The 10,357-nt window shown below is 34.1% G+C and overlaps 1 protein-coding gene across 4 annotated transcripts in view; it reads right to left on the reverse strand.

Annotated features, from left to right (window-relative positions):
- The window catches only part of Nup98-96 (nuclear pore complex protein Nup98-96), a 431,225-nt gene extending 426,498 nt beyond the window's left edge, over nucleotides 1-4,727 (reverse strand). For 2 of the 4 annotated variants that reach the window (XM_069823886.1, XM_069823885.1), the window contains exon 1: nucleotides 4,472-4,727. The gene's annotated coding sequence lies outside the window, so the exon portion shown is untranslated. The remainder of the gene's footprint in view (nucleotides 1-4,471) is intronic. The other 2 variants (XM_069823884.1, XM_069823887.1) reach the window with 1 other exon arrangement.
- Between the last annotated feature and the right edge of the window lie 5,630 nt (nucleotides 4,728-10,357).

Raw genomic sequence — 10,357 nt, forward strand, 5'->3', positions numbered from 1 at the left:
CAGATACTATGCAAATGGTGAAGGATTTTTATGAATGTGACGATGTTTCCCGCCAACTCCCTGGAAAAAAAGATTTTATTATAATACGTGAGGATGGAAAGAAAGAATATATGCAAAAAAGGCTGCTTGTGTATCATTTGCGTGAAGTATACACACTTTTTCGAGAGCAGAATCCAAATGTAAAGATTGGTCTATCAAAATTTTGTGAAATGCGACCGAAACATGTCAGGTTGGTCTCTGATAAGGATCAGATAATGTGCTGCTACCCTTACTGTGAAAATAAGCAGTTAATGATTTCAGCAGCGCCCTGGAAAACAAGTGAGAAACCAAAAACCATCCAGGAGCTTCTGAAAGAAACAGTTTGTCAAACTGAAAATAAGAACTGTATGAAAAGAAGTTGCCAAGAATGTGGAGATATTGAATCCACGCTGATTGATGATGACTGTGATGAGGTTCACACCAAGCAATGGGAAGGTGGACATCTGGTTCAAAAAGATATGTCTATAAATGAATTCTTCACTTATTTCAAGAATCAGCTAACTCAACTATCCAGTCACATATACAATAAAAGAAGACAATGGAAGGAACAGCAGAATCAAAAATCATCACTACAACCAGGACAGCTGATTCTCCTAACAGATTTTGCTGAGAACTATGTAGGAAATTTCAGAATGAAGTTATGGCAGCACACAGGACACACACATCAGCTGAAACATCAACGACAATATATACTGCAGTTTGCTATTTCCGAAAATCTTCTACTGATGATGTCACAACAATATGTTTAGCAGTCATTAGTGATACACAGAGTCATGGCACTGCTGAAGTTGCTGCTTTCAATGAAATCCTACTAAACTACCTGTCTACATTAAAGCAGTCTCCTATAACTTCAGTTTATCTGTGGACTGATGGTGCTGCACAACATTTTAAAAACCGAAAGGCAATATCATACTTGTGCACATTATCCTAAATTCTAGGAGTAATGTTGAGTGGAACTATAACTAGTCTTACCATGGTAAGGGCCCACACGATGGTGTTGGAGCTACCTTTAAATCAGTGTATGGAAGTGAGTTTTACAAGGAAATGCTACCATGCAAAATGCTGAGCAATTTTATAATATCACAAAATCTAACATTTACAACATACATTGTTTTTATGTCCTTGCTGGTAAAATGACTCAATTGCTGCAAAATATGTAGAAGAATGGAAAAATGCATTGCCAGTGGTAGGAATCCAACAAGCCCGATGTGTGAAAATTGCTGCAACAAACACAGTTGGGCTCTTCTCAAATACTGGAGATGTTGAACCATTTAAGAAACATAAAATAAAAGAAACACAGGACGAAACAAGCAGCCCTACAAAATCTACTCATTCCATTGATCATGCCATGAATTCAAAATTTTCAGAACTATCAGTTGGTGATTACGTATTGGTCCATTACCCACAAACTGGACAATAAGTTATTATGTCGGACATATAATCCTTCTCAATTATGTGAGTAATATGTGTAGTGTACAGTTCATGAGAAGAAGAGAAGGAAAGAACACTTACTTTGTGTACCAAACAAATGACGATATAGATGAAATATCCCCAGACCTGGTTTTAAGCACATTGCCTAAACCTAAGGAAGTTAGGGGAAAATTTATTATCAACAGAAATTTTACTGTGCTAGTCGAGTAAGAATGTTATTGTACTCTCAAAAATTACCTTTTTTTCAAATTATCACTAGGATGTTCTTTACAAACTGTTCAATTCTGACTCTGTAACGTTTGTTACTCTAAGTTTTTAATTATTTTCAAGTAACTTAACATACATCTGTAGGATTAAAAACGTTTATGTCATTTAGTTCTGTAATCTTCCTAGATTCAAGCTGTATTTTTTTTATCTGACATAAAATATTGTAAGAACAGAGAATCACAACGGCCTTTCACAACTTAAGAATCCATGTCCTTTGATGTAACGTTTGTTACATTTTTTCAAATTATAAACCCAAGAACATGCACCATCACAATATTATAGTTTTGGTACTATATAATCTTCACACTATCCTCTATTACCAGGTATGTTCCAAAGCATTGCTCTTGTCTACAGTTGACTGCAGAAAAATGTTGAATGTTCAAATCCATGTAAGAATGTAACGTTTGTTACAATGGAATGACCCGTAGATATTTTCTGTCTTCTTTAATAATTACAGTTTCCTTGACTTTCCCTGTGTAGCTAACTGTAAAAGCATTATTATTAAGTTTTATTACAATTATTTTTGTAATATTAACATACTTTTAAGTATGATATAAGCCTAAATCCGTACTGTAAATATTTTGTAAGAATAAAGATATTGACGTAATTCATAGTATAATATAGGCCTAAGTGTAAATCTTTTACATATTATCTGTCCTATTTTTTCGAACAATGTCCTCCTTTTTGAAGCTTTGTGTCCTCTTTTCTATCTTTGTCAATCTGGTCACCCTAAACTCAGGCATATCATGTCAAAGACGACGCATTTGCTAGACGACACTGTAGTGGTGAAGATTCCACAGTATTAAGGAGATCTCTCTACAGTTACATTTTGGAGAACATAATTGTGCAATTAGAAGAAAGATTTCGCTCATTTGACCCTACTGGACCCAAGAAGTATACAGCATAAAGAACACAATTTCCTCGCATTTGAAAAACTTAAAGAAACCCACAAGAACATAGCTATTGAACATTGTCAGATTAAAGAATGAACTCACAGTACTGTATTCATTTGAAGGGAAAAACGAGCGTTGAGGTAGTTCTGGTGGATTTTGGAAGTGGAAATGATAGAATTTGTTAGGGATTTCTTGCAGAGGCAGATTAAAAAAATTATGGATTTTATAGGAAAATATTTCAAGAAAAGGAAATTGTTCGGAAATATAGTAAATTACGTGTGAAATGAAAAGTGTGTTGTAATAGAAGTGCAAATGTTGTGATTTCTAGTGAAAGAAAGGAATGTAGGAACATAAAACACATGATACGATGTAATTTGAAGAACGTAAAACTTGTATTAATTCAATAACCGCTGGAATACAGCGAAGCACAACAAATAATAATGAAATAGACACAAAATTCTTATATTGTAACTTCGTTTCCACTTCGGCCATTCTGCTGACATCACTAAACACAAATCACCAGGTTTTGAAAATCCTGCAGAGATTCGTACATGCAAAGCGTAATAAAAGCCTAACCAAACCTGTCACTGATCCGTATATACAAGACATAAGTTAATAAAAGCCTAAACTAACCTAACAAGTCAAAGATTCGTATATGCAAAGCAAAGCCTGAGTGGGAACAAGTGAACAATACCAGACCCGCCAGCTTTACACATATGCCAGTTATGCATTAACGCAAGTGCTTCACGGGAGTAAACAGTGGTATTTTGTAAGATTGTAAAATTCTGTTCAGCCACTTTCAGCATGTAAGATTACATGCAATGATATCAAAGACTGTAACAAAATATATTAACAGTGCTCTGCTTCCTTTTATTTTTATCACACGATAATAGAAAACTCATTCTTAATCAATAATAATAATAATAATAATAATAATAATAATAATAATAATAATAATAATAATAGTAATAATAATAATGCCAATCTATGATACAGTCCCACACCACACACGGGACTGACGTCGATTTAAGTTTCTTTATGGATTAGATAGACTAACATTACGCCAAGATAGGCTACGTGACAAAGTTGGTGGGTTAGTTGAGGGGATTACTTAAGTGATATGAGGCCGAGGAATTGTGTAGTATGAGGAGATACCGAAGTTTAAATTATAATCCACATCACCTACAAGCCCTAGTTGATTATTTTCACAGATTCCGAAGAGGTCGTAAGTATTTTATGCTACGTAATTTGCCAGATCAAGACCTTTAGATTATACTAGCCTATATTGCACGATGTAGCAAAATTACGTTTTTCTTCCAGATTAAGAATATTTAGGCAATCGGTTTTATAAATAGTCGGGTACAACAAATTCTGAGCCGATCCACAACTGTCTTGGAATTCCTGCATAAATCGAAGTTTCAGAGTAGGTATTAGCCTATATACCTATTATACAACTAACCTTCGAATGCATACAAAAAAAAAATAAATTTAAAGTTACAGAAGTACTACACAAATATATTTCTGTAAGTCTAATTCTCGGTGTTAGAGAAATATGGGCACTACCGAAATATGAATACCACGATTCTTATTTCTGTCTTATTGTGTTACTTTTAATATAATTTGAATTCAATTAAAAGAGAAGGGATATGGGAGAAGAAATTTAAAACGTACGCGAAAACGCGTTTTTGCAAAGGAAATTTGGGGCTCAGAGAAACTGGGGGAAATCCGAAACTGTATTGTAAGTTCCAAGCCTGTTAAACTGCGAATGGACTTTATAACTACTTGCTACCGCCACTTCATTTTGAACCAAAGTACCCTGCAAGTGCGCCATTCATACTTACGTTACAGTATCAATTCTTGTTAATATTTTCATACAACTTCGGCCAACAGCCTACACATATGAACAAAACAATCGGTACATTTCACTAGTTAACGTCACTTATCTTCAAAATACTATAAAATAACTAATATTACTTATTATCAGACTGTATTAATTACTCCGCTCCAGCAAAATGTCCACTGTCCACTACAGTTTGCATCACATAACAGTGTAGCCAACCCACAGCGACATATATTGAGTGCGTTGGTGAAGGCTATGGAAAGATCACGACGAATAGGAAGTACCTGCGCAGAAATATTCGTATCGATTCTATGACGTCAATATGTTCATCTCTTTTTATCCTCTCAGATTCATCTATTGCACAAAATGCTGCCACATTGCACAATATTAACTCGTTATGTACAGTTTCCCTAGAAAAGAATGAGACGATTGAATATTCGTCTCAGATGTAAGAAACTGCGCATGATCGGAGACCAGAGCACAGATACACAAGATAACGAAAAGAATTGTTTTAATAAAAAAGCCGCCCTAAATAAGGGTTCGAATAGATCGGCCTACTAATCAATTCATAAAGAATAATCATGAAAACCTATTGTGAGACAATTTGAAAGGAAAAAGAAAACATTAAGATAAATGATATGAAAACATAGGAAATCATTTACAATAAAAGTTTGTTGGGTACAAATGATTACTAATTATGGCAATGGTAAACTTTAGCGGTCCCTGCTTGGGTCGTTATTGCACGCAAGCAAGTACAACGGGATTCAAAAGCACTGCCATAATAAAAGAAGGCTGACGGTTTTATGCGTTGCTTACGAGATTATAATGCAAGACTTCTATTTTTTTTTTTGTCTTGTTATGGCAGGTCCCACTATATTTAACAACTTTTCAAGTTTTTCAGTACTTTACCTAAACCGTTCATTATATTTAAACAATGCTCCCGTAAAGGAATAATAACTGTTCTTTCTCGATACAGTTTTAGCTCTTCTCACAACTTCTTCGTGACTTCATTCGGAATCACCAAACCAGATATTAAAAGAAAATAACTACAATATTTTGTTTTATCTGAGAAAGGTTGTCACTGGTAACTGATAATATAGAAATCACCAGTCTTTAGAGTCTTGTAGGAATATTCCTGTTGAATACTAGTGTAATCAACTATATTAGCATTTTGAGAAACAGAATCACTTATGAACTGGTGAAATCGACCAATATTACTAGTCTGTGAACTGGTAACTACTACTTTACCCTTGTAGTTTCTAGAAACACAGACTTGTAAAATAAACTAATATTACTACTGTACAGACTAGTATTACTTGTAAAATAAACTAATATTACTACTGTACAGACTAGTATTACTAGTGGGACCTGCCATAACAAGACAAACAAATAGAAGTCATGCATAATGAGCAAAGCTTCAAATACAAGTTGCTCTACAAATTGGAATGTTGATTATTTGGCATATTTTACAATCCCATCAGATCTTTCTGTCCTAGACCTGCGACACTTGCAGAATTTTTTCTTAATAATCTAATACCAATTCATCAACTGCAGTAATTTTTTCTGACTTCCCCCTCCACTACCAGTTCTTCTGACACTGTCAACTTTAGCCTACAAATTAAATATAAAGCTACACTAGTTTATGAATAGATCAAATGTAAAGCTGAAAAAAAATAGCGAATTTTTCATCAAGTCATATTAAGTGGCATTCATGTCGGCAGTAGACCCACTGGCTACATAATACAGTATGTTCATATTATGATACTGACTGTGAACTTGAATTTATACTTGTCAAAGTTGCTTTCTTAACATAGGCCTATGCATAATCTTTGTTCTGAGGTATCAGTTCCATAGCCTCAAACATTACAAACATTTTTGTTCATTGGTTAACTTTACCATTTTTGTTAATATGCTTTAAAAAGCACCGAATAAAATATACTTTGATTCATTAATCATATTCACTATAGTTGATTTACTTTAAATTGATGGCATTTCAGCCGAAAAGAGAAATCAAAACCAAAACAGGAACAACTTAGCCTTATAACCTCAAATAACAATACAAATTACTCTTAAGGAACCCGCAGGTTCATTGCCGCCACACATAAGCCCGCCATTGGTCCCTATCCTGTGCAAGATTAATCCAGTTTCTATCATCATATATCCTACCTCCCTCAAAAGCATTTTAATATTATCCTCTCATCTACATCTCGGCCTCCCCAAAAGTTTTTTCCCCTCCGGTCTCCCAACTAACACTCTACATGCATTTCTGGATTCGTCCATACGTGCTACATGCCCTGCCCATCTCAAACGTCTGGATATAATGTTTCTAATTATGTGAGGTTAAGAATACAATGCATGCAGTTCTGCGTTGTGTAACTTTCTCCATTCTCCTGTAACTTCATCCCTCTTAGCCCCAAATATTTTCCTAAGAACCTCATTCTCAAACACGCTTAACCTATGTTCCTCTCTCAAAGTGAGAGTTTATTTTCATTTAGCACATTTACCTTCTTTAATTGTAGGTATGAAATTCACCACAGTCCCTTCTATGATATTAGTTTACGTCCTCTGGTAGATAGTAGATAAATATAATTCAATACAACCCAGTATAGTAAGAAACAAATAAATAATACAATTAAAATGTTTATTTAGTGTAAAGTGTGCGTAAGTTCCATTTATTTGTTGCATAATATGTTGCAAGTACAATTATAAAACTGTGTTAATTTTAAAGTGAAGAGAATTCAGCATGTTAACATAACCTGTTTGCACTAACAATTTAAGTTGAGAACGAAAGCTATTTTGAGATTTAATAAAGAAGAATATATTTAGGATAGACTTGAGAACACGATTACCATCCTTACTTGTAGGTACAAAATTCACCACAGTCTCTCCTATGAAATGTAGCCTACATAGGTTAGGCCTACCGTATATTATTTCCCCTTGTAGATAGTCGATAAATATAATTCAATACAACTCAGTATCGTAATAAATAAGTTAATTAAAATACAAATTGAAAGTGCGGGGTATCATAGTGACATTATGCTTAATTATAATGTATAATTGCGGATATAGAAATAACTTATAAGGTAAATACAGTAAACATAACCTATAATTCCTATATGGTATCATAACGTAGTTATGGAATGACGGGGCATTGGAAAACATCAAAATTAGACAGAAATGGTTATATTATATAACTGGTTTTTAATTTGAACCGAGTACATTAAGCATTCCTGATATTTTCCGGAAATGCTTTATCAGTGTCCATAACTAGTAGCCTATATGTGAAGATTGCTCAACACAAATGCTTTCTTTCGCTGTAAAAAGAATTATTCAGCAATATATTTATACATATATTAATACAGTGGTCTGTAATTTGAATAATTTTGCTATCACATTCACATTCGACAGGACAACATAACCTTGTAAATCTGGTTGCTTTGAGGTTGCCTTATAGCATTACAGCTGTCATTTAGTCAAGTGTCCGAAGACCAACAAAGCATCACTCATAAAGCAACTAAGCCAAGAAATAATGGGGGTAGGGTGGCCAGTTCCTGTTCCCTTCCATTGCATACGTCACTGACTACTATAGCTTAGGTAGTTCTTGTGATTTCGGAAGTGAAAACCGTTCTATTTAGTTTTTGTGGAAATGCATTTCATCCTATAAACAAGGCACAATAAAAGTCTAAATTAACCAAACTAATTCGTATTTGCAAGGAGTATGTGCGCTAGTTTAGTCCTAGTAACATAGTTAACTAATCAGACTTCAGATTGAAGTAATGTATGAAACGAATAATTGCAATTGATGTGTAAACAAATTGCCTTTACAAGTCGTCATGCGTAACGTTATGCTTAATTATAATTGCATAATAGCGAATGTAGAAATAAAGTAAGTAGTGATAGAGTAAACATAACCTATAATTTTAAAACATCAAAATATGCGTGTGATGCAACTGAAAATTATTGATTCTTGCATAAATGAATGTGCAAGAATTTCGTAATGAAGCACACTTCATTTCATTTAATTACAATATTAGGTACTGTAACAGTAATGAAAACTATATGGTAAAATTTTTGGTAATATACATCTCGTTTTTATTTCTAATTGTGTATATTATCAAATATGTATTATTTTCAATGCGAATGCGACTCTGCTGTACCCAAAAATAATAATTTCATGTCGGGGATCGAGCAAATATTGCCCTCACTGGGTTCAAACTGCAGACATATTCCGCGAATGTTGTGTATATTATCAAATATGTAATCTTCATCTTACGATGTTTGGGTGACGTATATACGTCCGTTGATGTGACATATTAATGAATTAAATACTATTATAGTCACAATCATGCCATGGTATGAAAGAAAAATTTCACAACCTCGAGCGGGAACCGAACCAGGAAGTCGCAGGTTCGATTCCCGCTCGAGGTTGTGAAATTTTTCTTTCATACCATGGCATGATTGTGACTATAATAGTATTTAATTCATTAATTTATCAAATATGTATTATTTTCAATGCGAATGCGACTCTGCTGTACCCAAAAATAATAATTTCATGTCGGGGATCGAGCAAATATTGCCCTCACTGGGTTCAAACTGCAGACATATTCCGCGAATGTTATGTATATTATCAAATATGTGGTGTTATTTTCAATGCGAATGCGACTCTGCTGTACCCAAAAATAATAATTTCATGTGGGGATCGAGCAAATATTGCCCTCACTGGGTTCAAACTGAATACATATTCCGCAAATGTTGCGTATATTATCAAATATGTATTATTTTCAATGCGAATGCGACTCTGCTGTACCCAAAAATAATAATTTCATGTCGGGGATCGAGCAAATATTGCCCTCACGGGTTCAAACTGCAGATATATACCGCCAATGCGACTCTGGTGTAGCCTTCGTAAACTACATCCATAATTCCATAAATGAAACCGTTAGGCCGGTTACACACTATACCGAGAGATGTGTAATGTGAAATGTGTGCCGAGAAATGCGCGAGCGAGGCGAGACAGCTTTGTCCACACCAAGCCCCTGCCACACCAAGACCACACCAGTCTCGGCTGCGCGAAACGAGGAAACCGGGGCAAATTGAACGCTGCGCTTGCCGCCATATTGTTGGAGAGCAGACGCATAATAGCAATACGCAAATTAACGCTGTGATGATCTAAAATCGACAGATTATGGCCATTTTCGACATTTAACGTAAAATTAGGACGAAATAAACATATTTAAAGTTTCATTGATATGCGTTAGAACATTAAAGAAAAGAAAATACGTACGCAGCAATTTATAGAAAACATGCTCATACATCCATAAATAGGCCTACACAATACACATTATAGCTTGTATAATTTTACGATAATCAGCAAATTGTTAGGTTTCAGAGAATATAAAATTATATTAACATACATTACTCTTAGATCACAAGACATAAATATATGCACCTTGATTACACAAGTTCTTATTATAATCAAATTATTAAGCGAAATAAATATGTGATAATCAGTATAGACTTGTTGTTAAGTTTTAGAGAATCAAAATTATATTACCGATACTTCTAGACCACAGGACATAGGTAATCTGGCAAAATATAATGTGCGAAGGTAGCCAAATTACATTGAATTCATTCTTCAATTGATCTGTATAGCGCTAAATGCGCTGATCGATCAATAAATTATTTTTAAAAATATTCAATTAATAAAGGGAATGCTATCAATTATAAAAAGTATCTGTACCTAATACATTGCAAACAATAGATAATTTGAAGACCTAAAAACTAAACAATCACATTATGCAAGATAAAAAAACACATTTTTATGTGTGGATTTTTTACATATTGTATTTTTATTTTAAATAAATAAATTAGATATAGGCCTATTATC

The sequence above is a fragment of the Periplaneta americana genome, chromosome 4, assembly GCF_040183065.1.
Source record: "Periplaneta americana isolate PAMFEO1 chromosome 4, P.americana_PAMFEO1_priV1, whole genome shotgun sequence".
Classification (NCBI taxonomy): domain Eukaryota; kingdom Metazoa; phylum Arthropoda; class Insecta; order Blattodea; family Blattidae; genus Periplaneta; species Periplaneta americana.